This window comes from Pelophylax lessonae (assembly GCF_965119305.1).
Source record: "Pelophylax lessonae genome assembly, chromosome: 10".
NCBI classification, from domain to species: Eukaryota; Metazoa; Chordata; class Amphibia; order Anura; family Ranidae; genus Pelophylax; species Pelophylax lessonae.
In genome coordinates this window covers 220,311,827-220,335,346 of record NC_138777.1, presented here as the reverse complement: position 1 = coordinate 220,335,346, position 23,520 = coordinate 220,311,827, and positions in this window count along the sequence as shown.

The following is a 23,520-nucleotide window of genomic DNA, read 5'->3' as shown; positions in this document are numbered from 1 at the left end:
CCTGACAGGGACTGGGGTACTTACACTGGCTAACCTGGCCGAAACCAGGCAGCCCGTTCTTTAGGAGGTCTGCTGAAACAGACCACCCCAAGTACTAGGTGGTGCTCTCCCGAAGAGAGACCCCATGAGAGAGGGCGAACCAAGCCAGAAGGCCATATCCACCCCCTCCCAAGACTTTCAGGGGCAGGCCCAAGGACCTACACCCTACTAATCACGCTGTGCAAAATAAAGTGTACTGCCACAATAAAAAAAACAAAACGTGAGACAGACAACACATAAAAGGGGGGAAAGGGATAGTGGAGAAGTGCAAGATTAGTGCCATGTTGCAATACTATGGCAGGCCCTTTGGCCAGGAATGAAAAATTCCTCTGGTCCTGACTCCTGACCAAAAGGCCCGGCCCTAGAGGCAGGTGTGAAAAACGTGTGTGTAGGAAGTGCAGTGTCCTTGGTGCCATACTCATAGTGTTGCCATCCACCATGAATTATGGCACCCCTGGACTGCCACTCCAGAGGCACATACACCACAGGCTTTTCAGTATCCCGGTCCCTGGCAAGACCAGTGCAGCCCTGTCCCTACCAGAAGGCCTCAGAACTTAGACAGCTTTGGGAGAGCCCGGCCCACAACCAGGGACACATACCTTTTCCAAGGCCAGACTCAACCCAGAAGGGGGAAAAAAGTCCCCCCGCCGCCATCACCGTTCCTTACCATATACCATATACAGTTCCTTATCGTTCCTTACGTACTATACACGTACTGAATGACGGGTCTGCCGCCTTCAACTTCTGGGTCTCCAAATTGGGCACATGGCCTAAACTTGCCCTTTACGCCTGGGAGGGGCTGGCCTGCCCTGCAGCCAGTGTATTATCTGAACATGTATTTAGCACGGCTGGGGGCGTTATCACAGACAAGCGCAGCCGCCTGTCCAGAGACAATGTGGACAAGCTCACGTTCATTAAAATAAACCAGGCATGGATCCCACAGGACTTGTCCATATCTTGTGCAGAATAGACATGTATACCGGCCTTACCCAGCCATTGTTGTATTTGATCTTTCTCACTCTTTTGGGGTTTATCCTAATTTAAAAAAAAATAAAACTAAAAACCAAAACCAGTGTTGGCTACCTCGCCCTCCTCCCCCAAAAACTCCAAGGTGACCAGTAACACCCAAGGCTCCAAGGAGGAAGGGAACACCCAAGACTCCAAAGTGGGCTAAAACTGAACCAGGTACTATGGCAGTGAGACCTCTCCTCTGGAATTTCTAGGGAAAAAAACAGTAGGTGAATCAGCCTAGAGGGCTCCTCTTATAACAGAATCAACAATTCCAGGTCAAGAGACCATTTAAAATGTTTTGGTTAAACGTTTTTAACCCAAAAAACCTAGGTTAAAAACCCAGAGGCTCCAAAGTGGGAGGAAATAGTCTAGACTCCAAAGTGGGAGGGGACACTTGAGACTCCAAAATGGGAGGGAACGCCTAAGACCCCAAGTTGAGAAGAAAGGCCAAGTTGAGACCTTAGTAATAATAATAACCATCCAATTTGAAAGGGAACAAGGTTTCAGTAGCACAAAGCAACCAATTCAGCTTTGGCTCACTTGAATGCACATTGTACATCAACTTTGTTCTTTGCATACTTCATTGAATAAGTCCATAAGTGTCCTAGTGAGACCTCTATCACCTTAATAAAAAATAAAAAAAAACCTTTGTCTTTTTCTCTCTTTCAAATAGATTCTAATTATGTTTGAATGGAAACAGTGAAATGAATAACACAGCGTGTCTTCCGTGTAATCATCAGTAAGCCTTAACAGTGTTTTATGGAAAAGGGAAAAGCTGTGATGTGATTGAAGTGTGGGCCTGATGGAACTTGTGTGCGGTCTACGTAGGCGTCTCACAGTGTGTTCTGCATTATCGGCCTGGGAACACTTTCCCTTGTCTATTGGTAGCGTTTTATTTATTATATAATATTAAATGCATAATTAATCAGAGTATAGGGGCCCTTAAAGGAAAACTCTACTTTCTTTAGAAATATAATAAGGGCAAAATAACACGTTAACTTGTCTCCTAAGTTGTTTTGTAATTCAATGTAATTAAAAATTACCAATCAGTTTCAATCTACAGCTAGCTAATTAGCTAATGATTTTTTAAGTTGACTAAACAATACCATCTTGGAGTTTTTTTTCTCTACAACAGTAGGGTTTATCGTGTGATTATAGCAAGCAGACATTCCTACTTAGTACTCAGGAAGTATGGAAAAGACTGCAAGGCATGTTTCGGTACACACATAGCAGGAACAGTTAAGAGCTACTGATTGGCTATATAGTAGTGATCAACCGATATCAGTTTTTCGTTGCAGATACCGATATTTTGGCCATTGCATATCGGTAACGGCCGACATGGGCCAATTATTTCATACATTTAAAAAAAAAACATTTTTTTTTCTTTTTTTACTTGACAGGTACTCTTGTGGAGGGATCTTGGGATCTAAAAGACTCCTCTTTTAGAGTGGGGGACGTCCCCTCCCGCTCCTTGCAATGACAGCCGAGTGGCTTCTCAGCCGCATTGGTTGTCATTACAAGACAGCCGACCGTCGGCTATGGACGCCGGTACTGGATGATGCCTCTAGCTGCAGGCATCACTCCGGTACAAGCACTTTCCGAAATATCGGCAATATATCGGCCGATTCCGATATATCGGGGAAAGTGCATATCGGCCCTCGATATATCGGCTTTGCCGATAATCGGTCGATCCCTAGGAAGAGGTAGCCAATAAATATCTCTGCCTCACACATTTATGCATAATTATCTTCAGCTATGTGCAGGAAGTACAGGTAACTGTGGAGCTTGTCAGACCTGGAGAAGGAACAATGTCCGTCAGGGATAATTGTTTGCTTTTGGGTGATAATTATTATTGCAAAACTTGGGTTGCACGGGTGTACCTACAGTCAGTTTCTCTAATAAGGCCTGCTTTTATATGTTTGTGTTTATAGCTCTGGCTGTTTCAATAAATTGCATATAGACTATATCACGGATTCGCTATATTTTTCATCTGATCATATTGGGACTTTACATGGACTTTTTAATCTTTCTGAGAACTTTTTACTGATGATTAGCGCTACATTGTTCTTATATTGCTTTTAGATCTGTTTTTTATTCCAGATTCTGTGTAGCAGCTTTTCTATTTGGATTTTAATACCAACTTCTGAAGTTTGTATGTTTGAAGCTTTGAATTTCAGTTAGCGCAGCAATTTTCTTTATTATAGACTATATTACCAAAAGTATTGGGACGCCTGCCTTTACACGCATATGATCTTTAATGGCATCCCAGTCTTAGTCTTCAGGGTTCAATATTGAGTTGGCCCACCCTTTGCAGCTATAACAGCTTCAACTCTTCTGGGAAGGCTGTCCTCAAGGTTTAGGAGTGTGTCTATGGAAATGTTCACTTTTGAGCACTAAAATGGCTTTAAAAAAAAAAAAAACATGGAAAGGGCTAGAGGGCTGCAAATGGCAGCAAAATCTTCTTAAGAGCAGTAAAGTATGAATAAAAAAACTGAAAAATAATTTTCCCCTTAAATTGATGCTTTTAGAATAGCAGATTAGAACATCAGTGTCTAAACGCTGTATGTCACAGTAAAATATGAAGGAAAAAACGTTTTTTTTTTTCTTAAATCCAGATTAAGCAGACACATATGCACTGAGCTTGCATTACATGGCCGCTACATGCCGCACCCTGCACGCCGCATGCCGCCCACCTAACAGACTGATAAAAGTTTTTTTTTTCTCCCTCCTCTTCACTGGGCTCAGGTCAGGGCAAAAAGGTTATGCACTGCACCCCCACACAATAAAATCGATGTAGATCGCTGTCTGATTAAAGAAGCTTCTTCCAATTCTTTCCCCGAAAGCAATCTCCAGCCTGACCCTACAATAATCTCCTATCTCTCCCTCAGTAGCATCAGGAACTTCTCCCTACAGTAGTTAGAGCAGAGTGACGTGTGACGCTATGTGACTCCAGCTTATATAGAGGCTGGGTCAAATGCTGTACTGGCCAATCACAGGCATGCCATTAGTAGGCATGGCTGTGATGGCTTCTAAGGGCACACTAGTTAAACGCTGGTTGGCTGCCCTGCAGCTGTTGAAACCACGCCATTAAAACCGTGCCAAAACATGAAATAAATGACCGAACAATGGACTGTATCCCGAACATACAGTAAAATGTTCAGGTCCATGTCCGGGTACCGAACACCCAAAAGTCCGGGACGATCTTGAACAATACAGTCCATGTTCACTCAAGCCTAGTCATGAGTAGGGATGATCGAATGGTTCGGGTTGACCATCGGTTCGACCCGAACATTGACTGTCCGAGGTTCGGCCGAATTTAGAACTTTTTGCTGAAAAAGTTCGGAATTCGGCAACCAAAACCGACCAAAATGCAATGGGACAGGAAATGGGCTTTAAAAGCCCATGATTGGACCAGAACCATTAGCAAAAGCCAATCGAGGGGGCAGGATAATGCTACGAATGTGATTGGAGTGACTAGGGGGTCCCTAGGCCAATCATTAGTGAATACGCCCCCCAGTATATAAGATAGCCCTGCCAAATCCCTAGCATTGTAATACAGGGACATGGAAGAGAGTGGAAGCAGTTCTGTTAATTTTACTTTAAAAGTGTCATTTAGCATTTATTAGTGTGAGGAAAGGGATATCTAGTGTAGTTAGGGTGCTCTTTTACACTTTAGTTAGATGCAAAAATGTAGTTTCTGTAGGGAAAGTGTTAAGTGCCAGGGTGACCGTAGTGTAGTGTAGGGTGAACTGACACTGACTGCTATGGCAGGGTGACCAAACCCTTCAATATCAGGGTGACCGCTATAGAGAAAAGATAGTTTCTCTTAAATCACATTCGGTGCACTAATATGGCTTCTCGCCGGTCAGCCTACTTTTTGGCTGCAGGCGTTTATAGGGATTTTTTGAGCACATGTTTGGAGTCAGGCATGACATCTGAACATGTGTATAGAGGGTATATATACACACCCATGTATGTATATATACACCTGCACATATATAGGTGTGAAAGGAGCAGAAAACACTACTTGCGCTAATGAAATAATTAACACCAATATAGTCACGCTCCTATCACACCTATATATGTGTATGTGTAAAATACATATAAGTGTGTGTATATATATATATATATATATATATACCCCTATACAGAAGTTCAGATGTTTTGCCTGCCTCCAAAGAACCCAAAAAAATGCCCAAAAAAACGCTAGCGCCAAAAAAAACGCCCAGGTGTGTTGTTGCAGGCATTTTTTGGGCGTTTTTGGAGGCAGGCAAAACATCTGAACTTGTGTATAGTGGTATATATACACACATACTTATATGTATTTTACACTTACACATATATAGGTGTTATAGGAGCGGAGCCATATTAGTGTTAATTATTTCATTAGCGCAAGCATATATTTCTGCTACTATCACACCTATATATGTCTAGGTGTATATATACATATAAGTATGTGTGTATATATACCCGTATACAGAAGTTAGGATGTTTTGCCTGCCTCCAAAGAACCCAAAAAAATGCCCAAAAAAACGCTAGCGCCAAAAAAAACGCCCAGGTGTGTTGTTGCAGGCATTTTTTGGGGGTTTTTGGAGGCAGGCAAAACATCTGAACTTGTGTATACGGGTATATATACACACATACTTATATGTATATATACACCTAGACATATATAGGTGTGATAGTAGCAGAAATATATGCTTGCGCTAATGAAATAATTAACACTAATATTGCTCCGCTCCTATAACACCTATATATGTGTAAGTGTAAAATACATATAAGTACGTGTGTATATATACCACTATACACAAGTTCAGATGTTTTGCCTGCCTCCAAAAACCCCCAAAAAATGTCTGCAACAACACACCTGGGCGTTTTTTTTTTGGCGCTAGCGTTTTTTTGGGCATTTTTTTGGGTTCTTCGGAGGCAGGCAAAACATCTGAACTTGTGTATAGTGGTATATACACACACATACTTATATGTATTTTACACTTACACATATATAGGTGTTATAGGAGCGGAGCCATATTAGTGTTAATTATTTCATTAGCGCAAGCATATATTTCTGCTACTATCACACCTATATATGTCTAGGTGTATATATACATATAAGTATGTGTGTATATATACCCGTATACACAAGTTCAGATGTTTTGCCTGCCTCAAAGGACCCCAAAAAATGCCCAAAAAAACGCTTGCTACTAAACTGGCAAGGTGAGAAAAGAGAGAAGCCACTATCCTGTTCTATAAGTGACCTAATACAAACAATCTTTTTTTATGGTTCTGGACATGCTACAGAGCTGAAACTTCACAGGTACACATTTTAGACCCCCCAGATACTAAATCCAAAGATTTTTTTTTTTTTTAATTTTTTCAATAATTGGCTCTCTATCAAAAATGACAATTTTTAAGAACTTTTTTTGTGTGATTAATAGTCCATGGGGTATGACCCAGAACCCTAGGCACTTTTTAGGGGCATTTATTGGGTTTTAGGGCTTCAAAATTGTGTTTTTTGATTACCGAAGTTCGGGTCCCATTGATTTCAATGGGGTTCTGAAATCCAGGCCGAACTTTCGGGAAGTTCGGATGTTCTGGCCGAACCGAACTTTTGAAAAGTTCGATCATCCCTAGTCATGAGTTGTAGATTTCAAATTTTTTGCAGGGGTTTCTTGAGACCAGAAATTTATTTCAAGGGTTCCTCTGTGTTGAAAAGGTTGAGAAAGGCTGTTTACTAATATAACATATTTACATTCTAGAGAAAAAAAGAGTACCCATTTGAAAAACCTCTGGAGAAGGACTACAATAGTCCAAAACATGTCAGGTGTCCACGCAAGAGTTCATGGCGGCTAGCCTGATGGCAATTTACAGGTAGCATTATGTTTGCCATGTCCCTATGTCGTTAAGGGTACTCAGATATTTAATTTTTACAATTTTTGTATACCATTTACAGTTCTATGTTTATATGTTTTAATAAAAAAATATGTTTTTACTATATATATATTGGTCTGTCTTTAAAGCGGTAGTATACCGCTTTTTTTGACTTTTAACTACAGATAAGCCTATAATAAGGCTTACCTGTAGGTACAATTAAAAGCTCCTAAACCTGCACAGTTTAGGAGATATTACCACTGCATGCAGCCGCTGACGAGTGTGGCGCATGCGCTCTGAAGGTCCGGCCTATGTCTCTGGTTTCATGTCCGAGCATTTGCAGCATTAGCACATTGTTAACTGAGGATTATCGGGCGGTCTTTGAGAAAATGCTACATGTGCGAAACGCATTAGACCCATCCTCATCGGTTGCTAACATTTTAGTGCTTATCGCCTAGTGCAAGACAAATGATGTCAGATTTATGGAGTTGGCTCCATTTCTATCTTTTTGTATGTCTTTAATAAAATAAATTGAATTTTTATACAATATTGTTTTTCATTTCTTGAAGTTTGATGTTTTGATGCTCTAACTAACTGGTTTATGACACCCTCCTTACCATCCCTTCCTTTTTATAGGCATAGTTGGGACCCCACCTTCTAGTGGGGGAATCCCTACTATCCCTGTTGTATTTTTAATTGTATTACTCGGGATTGGAGGTTGGTCATACCAGGTGACTATAGTTTATCCAACAAACCAATTTTCCTTTCATATAGGACCTTCAGAGTTCCTTGCCGGGAATTGCCGGGAGTGACGTCATCGCGGCTCCAGCCACTCACATCGCTGGAGCCGCGGAACCCGGAAGAGACGCCGTGGGATGATGTCCGCTCCCACAGCGGTGTCCGGGGGTCCGTGTCGGGGCTTCGTTCTAAGGTAAGTAATTCATAATGAGCTATTGCCTGTTAGATGGGCACCTTAGAGACCACAACATACAGGGGTATACAATGTACAACATACAGGGGTATACAATGTACAACATACAGGGGTATACAATGTACAACATACAGGGGTATACAATGTACGGTTAAAAGCAAACACACACACATCATAGGTTGAACTGGATGGACTGGTGTCTTTTTTCAACCTCACTAACTATGTAACTATGTAACTAAGCTAGTATGCGATGCATACTAGCTCATTATGCCTTTGTCTTGCAGGGTTTTTTTTGTTTTTTTTTTTGTCATTAGAGTTTACTACCGCTTTAAAAGTCCATGAGGGTTTTACTGTGCATTTTTGCTCTTAGGTCTTTGTCTCTATTATCCAATTTGGAGAACTACACCAGGCACCTCCAGGCCTCCACTCTTCAGCACTAATAGAGCCTCCTGGAAATATAATAAACTGTCAAGAAATCCTACTTCCATCATGCACTGTCCACAGAAATATCAGTTCTAGGTGAACTATTTCAGAAAACAAAGGAAACAACAAAAGGAATGTGCTCTACGCAGCCTGGCTTTCCCTCTAGGTGACACATAAAAAAGATCAGGCGACGTACTCTACTCCTTGCTTTTCCACTTCCTCCAGCTTCTGCGGAATGGCAATTGGTATTTAGGGAACAAAAATGGGCATCAAGGCCTGCAGCTTGATTATAACAACCCTGCATAAAGTAACACTATCTTGTTTCAAATCTATTATACGTTGAAGGAATCCAAAACCAACGGTGGCTGGAGCACATGCTGTACATATCCAAACCTGAAATTTCATTAAAGTAGTTTTTTTCTACAAGTGCAAAGTAGCAATCACTCCCTGTGAAACACTGTTTTTTGTAAAGAGGTGAAGAATGCTATAATATTGGACCATGATATCGTCTAAACAGCACTCAACGCCGATTCAATTCAGGTAATGTTTTTTATGTCCTCTATTGAATTTCATTTGAATGAGATTCAGCCATTTCTTTTACCCAGTGGAAAGTAGATATTTCCTCTGAATATCAGATGTGCTCAGATCCTTGAATGACAAAATAAAAATTGATATTTTCTTGACATTGTACAGCGTGTGTTTCTTGTAATAAATGTTCCGTTAGCAAGACTGAACGTTGTATACCGAAAAAAAAAAAAAAATGATTTTCATTCTATGCTTTGAAGAACAGGAATGATCATTTAAAGGAAACCTGTATTCAGGAAAATTATATATGGGTTTATTTAGTAAAAGTACAAATAATTGCATGCGATAAACAAAATGTACCAATGTGGCTCAAAGTATGTTTTTCTGCCGTTTGAGGTTCAACATTTTCCATGCATACTGAGCTGTGTGCACAGTGCTTTAACCACTTCTGGACCAGAAGGTTTTCCCCCCTTAATGACTAGGCCATTTTTTGAGATTCGGCACTGCATTACTTTAATGGACAATTGCGCAGTCATGCAACACTGTACCCAAATGTCCTTTTTTCCCCCACAAATAGAGCTTTCTTTTGGTGGTATTTGATCACCTGTGCGATTTTTAATTGTTTGCGCTATAAACAAAAAAAGCGACAATTCTGGGGGGAAAAAAAAAACAATATTATTATTTTCTGCTATATAACATTCCCAACAAAAAAATATAAAAAACACGTCTTTTCATCATTTTGGGCCAATTTGTATTCTGCTACATATTTTTGTTAAAAAAAATCCCAATAAGCGTATTTTTTATCGTGTTTACAAACTAGGGGGAAGATTTATGTCATTTTTATTTATTTTTACTAGTAATGGCGGCGATCAGCGATTTTTAGAGGTACTGCGACATTGCAGCGGACAGATCGGACCCTTAACTGACATTTTTTACACTTTTGGGGGGACCAGTGACATTACTACAGTAATCAGTGCTAAAAATATGCATTGTTACTGTAATAATGACACTGGCAGGGAAGGGGTTACCCCAGGGGCGATCAAAGGGTTCAGTGTGAGCCTACATGGTGTTTTCTAACTGTGGGGGGATGGGCTTGTAATATCCACACAGGGACCTGTGTTCCTAAATAGCAGGAACACAGGGGCTCTGTGTTGATACCAGAGAGAGTAACGGTCTGCTGTGTTTACAACAGCAGACCGCCATTCTCTCTTCATAGGGAGCGATCGTGGGTGCCCAGCAGCAGTCACGGCTGCCGACCCCTTGCTTCGGCTTCCCCGCGATTCACGGGAACCTGCCGCCGTATAACTGCGGCAGGTTGGTCAGTAAGTGGTTCATGTGGAACTGAAATAAAACAGGCACCAGACCAGGTAGTAAACGAAACCTAATGTTCTTTCACCCAATATGGTTAGCAAGCATAAAATGGATTAACAATGGAAATAACACAATTTATTATACAAAGTGATTAACAGTAGGGACTAGGCATAAGATGATATTTGGCCTCCAGATCAGCATAAACAGTAGCAAGGCCACTTCAAGTGCAGAAGTGAGCAATAATAAAGTTTAATCTACCGAGTGTTGGAACTATATTGCCAGAGTGCATATAGGATGTTATTCCTAGACTGACTGAGTATACACTGCCCAAAAGAAGGATGTAGCAGAGGTGGCAAAGGACCAAAGGGGGCTTGCAGAATAGTTGTTAAGAGTGGGGCAGCTTTGAGATGTTCATCTGCCGGCTATAATTGGGGCCCTTTAAGAGAATTGGTGCACCTAATGACAGTCCCAGTTAGCCTGCATGCACTATAGGTACAGCAAAGGTACAATATAGTCTTGGCACAGTTGCAATATAGAAGTGGCTTAGATGTGATAAAAGTTTGTAGTATAGGGCTAGATTAGATGCAGTCTAGGTTTGTAATAGATGCGGTATGGGTACAATATGGATTGTGTACACTTGGTTTCCTGCTCTCAGTAGCTCAGTCCCTGCTAGTAGTATCAGCAATGGGCGTATAGCACTCTCACCAGTCCCCGGAATGCTGCAGTGACCTCTCGCTGTAGAAGGGAGGGACCCTTTGGTCTCTCCCCCGAAAGCCTCCGGTGATCAGTTATTTCTTTATATTTAATAAAATTATTTTTAAATAAATGCTACTCTAGTTATATTTATTGTAAAGATATTGGTACCCAAAAATCCAGACAACCCTGTTTTTCCATTTCCCTTTTCCCAGTGAATACCTCTACTATTGGGGAGTTTGAGGTCTCACTTATCCCCCCCACCCCACTCTCCGGTGATCAGTGGTGGGAAGCAGAGAGTGAGTGGACGCTCTAGTCTCCCTGTGGCAGCGGTGCTGGTGTTGTGATGTGGATGGTGCTGCGCTGCCCCTGGGTGTCCTCACTACACCCCTAGGCTTAAAGACATGAATGAGCAAGTTTGGGGTGGAGGAACTTGACTGGCCTGCACAGAGTCCTGAGCTCCCCGATAGAACACCTTTGGGATGATTTAGAGCAGAGACTGCGAGCCAGGTCTTCTCCTCCAACATCCGTGCCTGATCTCACAAATGTGCTTCTGGAAGAATGGTCAAACATTCCAATAGACACACTCCTAAACCTTGTGGACAGCCTTCCCAAAAGAGTTGAAGCTGTTATAGCTGCAAAGGGTGGGCCAACTCAATACTGAACCCTACGGACTAAGACTGGGATGCCATTAAAGTTCATGTGCGAGTACAGGCAAGTGTCCCACTACTTATGACAATACTTATGACAATATAGTGTATATAAATATCTAAATCCAATCTAGTATACAGTATAATTCAATCATAAGGCTCAATATAGGGTGTGTTTTCTGAAAATATTGAAGTATATTGAAGTATATAAGTCAGGGTTTTCTCAACCAGGGTTCCGTGGAACTCTAGGGTTCCTCCTGAGGTTGCTAGGGGTTCCTTGAGCAATGGGCAATTTCTGCCTCTCAGATAAGTTCCCAATGACACCATTGTTCCTTTTAGCTATCTGTATGGGGGTAATTCTTCCCAATGATGAGAAGAGTAAGGAGCATTCTTCCCACTGACTGTCACACTAATGTTTCATAAGTTGTAGATTTTTAATTTTTAGCAGGGGTTCCCCCGAGGCCAGAAATTTATTTCAAGGGTTCCTCTGTGTTGAAAAGGTTGAGAAAGACTGATATAAGGTATAGTTTCCCACTTGACTGGAGTTTCCCTTTACACTCCATGTAGTCCCTCACATAGCCATCTGAGAGGATTATTAAATGCACAAGTTCTAAGCCCTCTTATCTACATGCACTAATGCCTGTTTGTGTATGTCTCAGATACCATCAAACACGTGTAAATTAGAACTGACTTATCTCCATCCTACTTTTTTTTTTTAACAAGACAAAGATCAGAGCATCTACTATGAACATTTCAAACGTTCGTCTGGTTTGCGAACTTGCTTACAGGTAGATTCCTTTGGAGATTAAAGAGGATTAATTTCCTGGTATTTTCCAAGATTTGTATTAATTGTCTTCAAGGTGCGTATTCATCTGCGTTATTTTTAACATGAAAGCGCAAGGAGACACAGTCTAAATAACAATGAAATCATCAATTAGGTTCTCTGAACTCCATACAGAGCATTTTTAATCTGGTCCCTCCAGGTATCTCACAGATATTTAGCAGCTGTGTTTTTAAATGTATAATTTTTATTGCAGCTTGCAGAGATATCTGTAGTAGTTTTGCCATGTCTGATCAGCTATTGAAATCCCCCCTCCCAAAAAAATATAATAATATACAGTAAAAATAAATAATACATCTCACTTGTTTGGAAACATAAAAAATACAGGCAACATGTTTCAGGGTTTGATGCCTTCTTAGGGGGTAAGGCTACGTTCACATGTGGGCGCAGCGGATCAGGGCAGAATCACCGCGATTCTGCCCGCGATCCGGAAATCATTGCAAATCGCGGGAAGCCTGTGTGATGCCCGTGATTTGCAATGGCACCCCAAACGCTGTGATTTCCGCCTGCGGAATCGCGGTAACATCGCGCAAACAGAATCGCGGGACGCATGAGGCCCAAAAAAGGTACAAGAGCTTCTTTTGTGCATCATGCGTCCCGCGATTCTGTTTGCGTGATGTTACCGTGATTCGGCAGGCAGAAATCGCAGCAATATCGCATAGCATTTGGGGTGCCATTGCAAATCACGGGCATTGCACAGGTGTCCCGCGATTTGCAATGATTTCCGGGTCACGGGCAGAATCGCGCTGATTCTGCCCGTGATCCGCTGCACCCACATGTGAACGTAGGGCTTGGAAATGTAGTTCTGTTCTTTGCTGGATATGGAACCCAGATGCAGCTTGAAAAATATCCACAAGAACACAAACTCTGCTTGGTCCAAGGAAACTCATCTGGGCTCTATATCCAGTGAAGCTCTGGCCTACATTGTAAAGTTCTTAGTCCTGAAGAAGAGGTCAAGCCCCAAATTCAAATAAGTAAGAGTCATAAAAATCAGAAAGTTTAGGAGACCTTTATTTTTGGCTCTCCTCATGAACAATGACGGGTATTATATTTAGAAAGGATTAACACACCTATGATCTCTCCCTGACCTGAGTGACCCAACAAAATCCTCAGTCAAGTTCTTAACCTACACAGCCACTACTTGTGACAATTTTTCTCTTATTGGCTTGACAACAGTTTTGATATGGATAGTATGTCTATTGGTTAATTATGTAGTTTTACGGTACTCTCAGAATCCCTGCCAGGACTTCCCGAACTCCTACTCTCAGAATCCTTACCTATTGTCATGCTTTCTGCCTATCTAGACCTCTGCTAGGTGCTTCTAACCTAGACCTCAGCTTGGATCTGACTACTGTCTTATGTGCTGCCTACCTCAATCTCTGCCTGCACCTGTCTAATTTCTCATCTGCAACCCTGTGAACAAGTCTCTGTGTGGGCAGGTGCAGTCTACTTTCTCCACTGCAGGTGGTGCTCAACCGCAGCGCATTGCAGAGGGAGAGGGTCCTTGAGGAAGCTATCCGATTGTATGCTGCTACCCTATGTGACTCTGGTGGCCATCTTGGGTCTATTTAAGACCCTGGCTTTGGGGCTTGGCACGCATTTTGTTTGTGGCTAGTGTAGGGACAGGTTGTCATGGGGCTTACCTTTGTTGGAATCTGTAACGCAGAGATGTACGCTCACCCTTGCAGATATCCACAGACCAAGATGACCAGGTAAGAAAGCCACCTGGGCTGTGAATCTGTGCACAGGGGCTTGGCTGGGAAGGTCCCCCAATAAGCAGGACCAGCAGGAATACAACGGGAAGGTAATTTCAGGAATAACTGTAGTCACTGGATGACACGAGTCCGGATAAGGATCAGGAGATGAGAGGAAGGTCGCAGGAACAACAAGGATGAAGGTAAGGATGGAAGCCGGAGTCAGACTGGAACACACACTCAGGAAACAGGAACTATCTGGAAAAAAGATCAGCAACACAGGAACAAAGTCTGTCAAACAGGAACAAAGATCAGCAACACAGGAACAAAGTCTGTCAAACAGGAACAAAGATCAGCAACACAGGAACAAAGTCTGTCAAACAGGAACAAAGATCAGCAACACAGGAACAAAGTCTGTCAAACAGGAACAAAGATCAGCAATGAACTGACACTGCTCTAACCGAGAGGCAGTGTTTTATACTGTAGCTTGCTTAATTGAGAAATTAGCTTCAGGTGGACAATGAGAGACAAGAGCATACTCAGGTGAAGTCCAGCCCCCTAGTGCTGCAGGCAATACCAGATTAACAAGACTGGATCCATCTGAGCTGAAGTGTGGCTCAGAGGCAGGATAACAGGACAGAATGTCAAAGTACACAGGTTCAAATGCCACGTCATGTACTCAACGGTGGCCATGCCTGGCTATCTGTAATACACGGTGAGAACTGTGACACAGGTCACCCATCTGTCAGGGACAGTGATTAGTGGTAGGGAGAGGTTCCAGATGAGTAGGGAAAGAATAGGGACATACCATCCTTCCTGGAAACCTCCCCATTTGGGCATGGACTGACCAGGGCACATTTTGCCTCTTCAGAGAGATGCAGTCGGCACATCAGAGACCTGCTCTACTACACATCGCTGTTACATTCTGTGAGAGTTCCCAGTTGGGTGCTTTCCCGCTGGGCTTGTTGTGAATTGCTGAACTCCAACTTTAATACAATTTAATTTTTCTGCAACTGGACTCTGAGTATTTACTGCTGCCACACAATGCTACACCTCCCCACATATGCATCAAAGCTTCTCCATTCTGGCCATAGCTTGGTGGAGTGATCCTGAAGGCTAAGACCTTGTGTCAGCCTGCAGCGAAGAAAATCGGAGACCACTAGGATTGCTGACCCATCTCCACCATTAGTAGCTCTGGTGAAGAAAAACTGCCACTTCTAGGCTTTGGATGAGCCCACATCACCTGCCAAGGGGAGGCTATAACAAGAAGCAAGGAACAAGGTAAAATTGTTAGATAAATGGCCTTCATTACAGGGGAGGACTGGGAACCTTAAGCCTGAAGGCAAAACACAACCAACTAACCCTTTCATGGGAGAGACGGATTTCTTTGGACCAAAGGAAGTGTATGATGCAAAGTTTGTCATTTTGAAGAACTAGGACACCTGCTGGTGGTGGTCTCCAAAACTAAATGTTATTCCAGTGTCGTCCAGCAGTTAGTAGGTCCCAGCAGTTAGTCACCATCTGTTGTTGGCTGCTGTGAAGGTATTAGGCCCCACCTCTGGAATCACATACAGTATTTTCCCTATATGCTGGTTTACTCTGAAGCTGTCACTCCTTGAACCTGTTATCCATTCTGGGCCCACTTCCTGACTTAGCTTCCTAATACTTTGAACTTCCACATGACCCTGCTCTACCTGATTCCCTTTCCCTGTTACATAGTTAGTTAGTTCTGTATTCGTGTTTTATGTCACTTATGTTCTTGTGTTTATAATACATTATATTTTTTCACTTAGCCTTGAGTTTGTATCTCTTGAGTAATTTCCACATATCTGTTCACGCTAGCACTGCACGCATACAAGCATGTAATATCCCAACAGCCATTGATGTATGAATGGAGAAGTATCTCTATTTAGGGTCCCCAGCCCAACATGTCTCATTTGTACAGGCCTAGAGGGCAAGTGCCTCACCGCCACTCATAGCCCAGTCTTCCTCTGTGCCATCATCATCTAAGGGGGACATACATCTCCAACCCAAAGACTAAAAATGAGGAGGGGGATCATCACACATTCACTTTTCAGCTAAATTCTAGCTTCTGGACAATAAAAGATCTAGCTGTCAGTCAGTATAGGTATACTTGCTTATTATGGCAGGCTTTTCTATGGGTTGCCCTCCTCAAGTGCTAATAACTACATGATCACCATAGCTTATCCTTTTCCCACCCAATGCCATCTTCTCCTCCGCCTCTTCCAAGTCCAACATCTTCTTTCTTCAGCCTGGGAGTGGTCATTGATGGTGTAAATCCTGTACTTACAGGTGGTGGGAAGGGACTGGGAATGTACACCACCCATGTTGCACAGGAAATATAATCTAAAATAAAAATGCAAAGGCTATATTTATTGGTACAGCAGTGCCAGGCTAATGACAACTTCCAAGTTACGCGGCTGGGTCTGGTGAGCGCACACATGGACGGAAGTCAGACTAAACTGTCCTGTGTATGCCTGTTCCTGTGGAGGCAGATAGGCATTCCTGCAGTTGTGAGCTCCCCCTCCATGGCCCAAGTGGCCTGACAGCAGTGCATGGCCGACAGGTGCTTGCCACCTGCTAAGTTTGGTGGCAGGATGCACACGGGAATCAGGACTAATGCTTGGATGGGGCTGGGTCGCTGGGCAGGTGGGGCCCTCTGGGCAAGTCGGACCCCCGGGCAACTGCCCATTCAGTAAGATGGCCCAGTCTGCCCTTACTCATGATGGCAATGAGCAGAAATGCTAGGGGATGTTTTTCAAAATGATTTCTTAGCAAAATAAAGCATGGCGACATGGATGGATGGGGGAGATTGCTTTGAATAATACAAATGAATTAAATAGCATTTTTGGTTTGTGGTGCTCAGATGCAGTGCAGTTCCACTTTAATGCATTCTCTGCATAAGGTAAAAAAAAAAAAACCTCCTGTGTCAGAGGATCCCCCAATTCCCACTTTATACTTACCTGAGCCCTATCTCAATCCAGCACTGTGCACAAGAGCATTGTCTCTCTCCTGGCTCTGGCCTTCCTCAATGGGCAGATTGATAGCAGAGGGAGACAATGGCTCTGTGATGAGGGAGTGAGGGGCGGGGCAGAGCCACCCTGTCTGTGTCAATAGAGGCTTAAAAAAAATTAAAAGCATCCCCATCCCTCCATGCTTGTGCGCACAAGCGAACGTAAGTGTAAACGGTATTCGAACCACACATAGTTATCGCCGCTATCATTAGAGCAAGAGCAATTATTCTACTGCTAGACCTCCTCTGTAATTCTAAACAGGTAACTTGTAAAGGTTTTTAAAGTGTTGACTATGGAGATTTTTAAGTACCATAGTAAGTCGCCATTCCACGAGTCTGTGCAATTTTAAAGCGTGTCATGTTAGGTATCTTTTTATTCAGCGTATGTTGTGGAAATTTTATTAATAATAATGTGGACATTTATTTAGGATGTTTTTTTAGTTAAATTGCCATGATGTCTCCCAGTGTCAGTTTACCGGTAATCGCTATGCACAGCGAATATTACTAGCATTGAGGAAAGACCTGTAATTGTGGAAACCTTCCATTAAATGGAGACTGCACGCTACTTGTAGCCTGATCATCCCTATCGGCGGTGCCGGTGTGGATCTCTGGCAGTGCAAGGAGAGCAACACCGCACAAATGTATATCAGCCAACTGGGGCCCCGGTATTCACTGACGGAGATATGTTTGTGATATGGAACTCTTATCATCTTGATAATATCTGCCCTTTACCAGGAATAATGGCTGGCATCTTTCTGTCATATTTGATTCATAAAATTGAAATACTGCTGCTATTGTCTATTGCAGATATAGTAAAGTCTCATTCACTGTAACAATAGCATGGTCACTATCCTATCAAATATGTTTTTTTTTATGCATTTTATTATATAGGATCCACTCTAACAGGTTATGATGGAAGTGCATGCACATGTATTAGCGGGGCAATGTTCATGAGATACACGCCAGTTCCATTGCATAGTGTTTGGCTGGCATTTTGTCCTACACGTGGGTTTCATTTTGTTAATAGTGCATGGTCACTCGTGCACCTAACGGTGGGAAACTCAAGCACGCGGCTCTGCTCATGCATGAACATGCACTCCCCTTCCTATTGTATTTTTCAATGTATACATGTCTGTGATTGGTGGTATTGACGCCACTCCCCTGTAACCCCCTTTTGTTCTCTGGCTATAAATAAACCTGAGCTCTGCTCTAAAAAGCAGCTATACGTCAGTTGGCATCGAAGTGACACAGCTAGCGTCTGTTTCATTCCTTGTCGCAGAGTGCACTGGGATAACCTTACACAAAAGAGCTGTACATTGTACTTTTCAGTGCAAGGGATTAATGTCGCTTGGTGTGTATTAATATCCACAAGTGCGCTTTTCAGTGCAGTGAAGTCTTCAGGGCACCTAGAGAATTTCTATGTTCCAAACCCCATTCATTTCCACAACAGCGTAACATCATCTTTCACATTATAAAAAAAAATTGGAGAAACTATTGTGTTTTTTCAAAATTAATTAAAGTGTATTTTTTCCCCCACAAATTGTGTTTGCAAAATCACCACGCAAATGTTGTGGAAAATTTGATTGTGGACATTTCTTTAGTTAAATAGTCATAATGTCTCCCAGTGTCAGTTTTATCGGTAATCGCTATTCACAGCGATTATTGCTTTAACTGTCATTGCAGGAAAGACTTGTTAGTAAAAACCTTCCATTAAGATGAGATGGCACAATACTTGTAGCAAAGAGAGTCCATCGCACAAATCTTTACCCGCCGTTTGGGGCCCCGTACTGCTGAGATATGTTTGTGATATGGAATTCTTATCATTTTACCAAGATTAATGGATGGCATCTTTTAGTCATATTCGATCCGTGTGACTGAAACACTGCTGCTATTATCTTATGCAGATAAAGCCTCATCAACTGGAACAAATAGAATGGTCACAATCAAATTTGGTTTATATATATGAATCATATTTGATGAGATCCACTAACAGGTAACGTTTATGGATGAGCACAGACAAGTCCATAAGATGGCAGCCATTTCTGCTCATCTCTGCACATGTCTGTGTTTCTACATAAGCACTGCCCATTGTACTTTTTGCATGTATACATGTTCTGTGATTGGTGGTTCTTGAAGCCACTCCCTGTAACCTCCTTTTGTTCACTTGCTGTAAATAAACCAAGCCCTGCCCTGAGACTCACAGAAGATACAGGAAACTCACACACACACAGCACAGAACACATAGACACAGAGCTCACACAGCCATTCATCCATGCAGACACACAGAAACACACAGAAACTCTCACACACAAACACTTGCTCTTACCGACACTCACGCATCCACACACATACATATCCAGAGAGAGAGACCCAGCAGATGGCATTGATATAACCCAGCGTGTCTGTTCCTTTTTTTTTTGTCACCGAGTGCTTGGTAAACCTTATGCAAAAGAGCGGCACATTTGTACTTTTCGGTACATTTGTACTTTTCAGTACAAGCTATTAATACCGTTTGGTTCGTATTAATCTTGAGCGCACTGATCAGGTTTCTATGCTCCAAGCCCTAATAATTTCCAGGACAGCAAATACCACGTGACATAAAAAATGGCCATGGTCGCCATGGTTTTTACTACAGATCAATTTAAGGGCACCCAATCTACCTTTACTCTAAGCCTTGTATAACCCACCGCAGCCAAATTCAGCAGGCATTTTACAATGTTGTTAGGCAAGACTACATCCCCTTGTCTATGTGCTAGGCCTCTGTCCTATGAAATCTACAGACAGCAGTGATGAAAACCAGGCAACACTCATTCTGCCTTTTCACAAGCTCTGGTCAAGTGCCATTCATAAAATGAACATACCGGTAGCTAAAGAGATACAGTATAATAAGCTAGGCAGACAGTTGTATGGAGTGAATGCCAGAAGAGAAATCCGAGGCACTTATCGAGTAGGCTGTGTCCCCCGCGTCAGTTTAAATGCAAAATGCTGGACGGGAAGATTTCTTTAAGTAGTTCTGTACTCCAGCACAGATATGGATGTTTTGCTCTGGGTAGACACAATTTGGCATGAGGTCCTCTGCCGGAGAATGATAGAAATGAATCGCTAATGAGAAGCCGGCCTGTTTGACTTGTCATCCATCCAGCTTCACCGAAATGACGAGCTTCACACGCATTGTGACAGACGGGCCTCCTTTTGTGTCAGCACAATGCTATCTGGTGTAGACATATGTTCATTTTCAAAAGGTGCTCTGAGAAAAAAAAAGGGTGGCCTATTTTCTGAGGGGTGTGAAATGAGCGGCAAATAACACATATCGGGGCACTTTGTATTTCTGTATGACTTTAATTGGCCTTGGATTTCATTCTGTTCTTCACAAAATAAAACGCGCGTTTATAGTCTCCATCGTTACAGCGAGAGCTTTGGGTCCCATGCTGGCTTTGAACGCAGCTCTGGGACTTAGAGATATCACTGCTCCAAAGATTTATAGGACTCAATAAAGACCATTTAGCCTGGTGTTACATGATATGTAGCGGCAATGACGTTAACCCATAGCTGCAGGCTTGACATAGAAAGGATGTCAAGGATTGGTCCAACCAAAGCTGGCACTTCAGCTCTTGGTTGGTGCTGGAGTGCTAAAGTGTATGTAGCACCCTCCTAGAACGGTGCTAGGTTAAAAGCATTGTGATGATCTAGCTGCTTATCAGGGGAGCCTGATCTATTAGGTTGCCTGTTACATGTTCCCATGTGTGATTCACTGGGTCTGAGGGAGTGTCCCCACTGAACCCAATAAGGGAGCATGTTGGACAGTGGAGGAAACCCAGCCAGTGACACACAGGCTTTTATGAGGGTCCCAGGGGGAGGGCACAACTGCAGTGCATCCTGGGATTGCTCATAAAAGTCCCAGGAGGAGGCTGACGGCTGTCTCTCCTCCTGCTGTCTGTGGAAGGTGGTCACAGACAGTCGGCCTAGTGAACCAGGTGTGGAGCTGAGCCTAAAGGATCCTGGAAAGCTGACAGTGGAGCTGCTGGTGGAGTCATCTGGGAAAAACAGTGTCCGTAAGTACCAGGGGACTTGCCTAAGGGTCTGCCCAGGAAGGGTTACCACTCCAGTGAAGTCAGCGGATAAAGGGTCAGCTCACACAATATGCAGAGTAAAGGGGGTACCAAGTAGAACCCTGAAGAGTAGGGGTAAAGGGGGTGCCAAACGGGGCCCCAAAAAGAGATTCACTGAATAGTTTGCTTGCTAACTACTTCCCTACAGTGGCAAGGTTAAGCAGCGGCCTTGCCGCATTCAGCTCAGATTAGAAGTCCCGAAATTGCGCATAGTTCATTCAGTTTGAGTATCCCACTCATCCCTTCTCCCATCCTAGTTCTCAAATAAACAACATAAAACAAATCCCCTGGACTGTTTTCTGACTGTGCCAAACACTAAGAGCCGGTCCACACTAGCGCGACTTGTCAGGCGACTTGTCAGCCTGACAAGTCGCGCTCCCTCGCGGTCCATTGACCGCTACAGGACCCGTTCTAATAGGAGCGACACAAGTCGCTCCGACTTAGAAAAAGGGTCCTGTACTACTTCGGGGCGACCTCGGCGCGACTTGCATAGACTTCCATTATGTGAAGTCCCTGCAAGTCGCTCCGAAGTCATGGTGCATGGGAATGCACAAGTCACCCCCGAAGTAGTAAGGAGTCGTGTCGCCTTAGTGTGAACCGACTCTTAAAATATCTCGAATTGCTAAGTTGTTGCTATGGGTAGCCCAGGGGAATCTGTATCCAGCAGCTCCCATGGGAGTAGTGCTACATATATCAACTCAAAATCAAAAATCTCGATACCATCCAAGCGCTTACTCTGTTGGGAATTGTAGGCGTGCTGCTCTCCTTAGGTTGGGAAACTCCAAAATACTGAAAACAGCCTAGTCCATTACCCTTCGACTCCTTTAAACGTTTATTAAGCACCTGCCGACCGCCCCACGCAGATTTACTGCGGCAGAGCAACTTGGCTGCGCAAAATCACATAGAGCTGTTTTCAGTCACAGCAGGAGTCGGGCCAGGGGAGGGGCCGCGGTGATTACCGCCGCTCTTCCCCGATCGTCGGGGATCGAGTGTGGAGATCCGCTCGCCTCCTAAGTGACAGGCAGGGTCAGATTGCAGGATTCAGCATAGCTGAACCTGCGATCTGTCCTTGTGTCACATAGTCCCCTCCCCCCACACACGTTAGTAAGCACCAGGCATACATTAACCCCTTGATCACCAATAAAAGTTAACCCCTTCCCTGCCAGTGTCATTTTTACAGTAACAGTGCATATTTATAGCACTGATTACTGTAGTAATGTCACTGGTACCCCCAAAAGTGTCAAAAATGTCAGTCAAGGGTCCGATCTGTCCGCCGCAATGTTGCAGTCCGGCAAAAAAAAAAAACCGCAGATCGCCGCCATTACTAGTTAAAAAAAAAAAACAATAAAAATGACATAAATTTCCCGTAGTTAGTAGCTGCGAAAACGTTTGTGCAAACCAATCAAAATATGCTTATTGCGATTTTTTTTACCAAAATATGTAGCAGAAAACAAATTGGCCTGAAGTGTTAAAAAATTTAGATTTTTAAATTTTTTGGGGGGGAAATTTCAAAAAAAAATTTGAAAAATATTGTTATTTTTTCAAAATTTACGCTCTTCTTTTGTTTATAGCGCAAAAAGTAAAAAATCGCACAGGCGATAAAATACTACCATAAGAAAGCTCTATTTGTGGGGAAAAAAAGGACGTCAATTTAATTTGGATACAGCATCGCACGACCGCGCAATTGTCAGTTAAAATAACACAGTGCCGAATCGCAAAATATGGCTTGGTCAGGAATGGGCTAAAATCTTCCGGTCTTAAAGCGGTTAAAAATATGCTCATTGAGAATTTTTTTGTCAAAGACATGTAGCTAAATACATTTTGGCCTAAATATATGACAAAAATTGAATATATTGGATATTTTTTAACTGTCAAAGTAGAAAAATATAGTTATTATTTCAAAATTGTCGCATTTTTTTATTAATATCGCAAAAAATAAAAATCGCAAAGATAATCAAATACCACAAAAATAAATCTCTGTTTGTGGGAAAAAAAGGATGTAAATTTTGTTTGGGTACGGCGTTGACCGCGCAATTGTCAGTTAAATTCGCACAGTGCCGAATCGCAAAAAGTGGCCTAAACGTAAAACAGCAAAATCCTCCGGTGGTAAAGTGATTAATTATGACTGAGATTACACTAATCCCAACTAACATTATTTAAACAAATATACAGTATCTCATAAAAGTGAGTACATCCCTCACATTTTTGTAAATATTTTATTATATCTTTTCATGAGACAACACTGAAGAAATGACACTTTGCTACAATGTAAAGTAGTGAGTGTACAGCTTGTATAACAGTGTAAATTTGCTGTCCTCTCAAAATAACTCAACACACAGCCATTAATGTCTTAACCGCTGGCAACAAAAGTGAGTACCCCCCTAAGTTAAC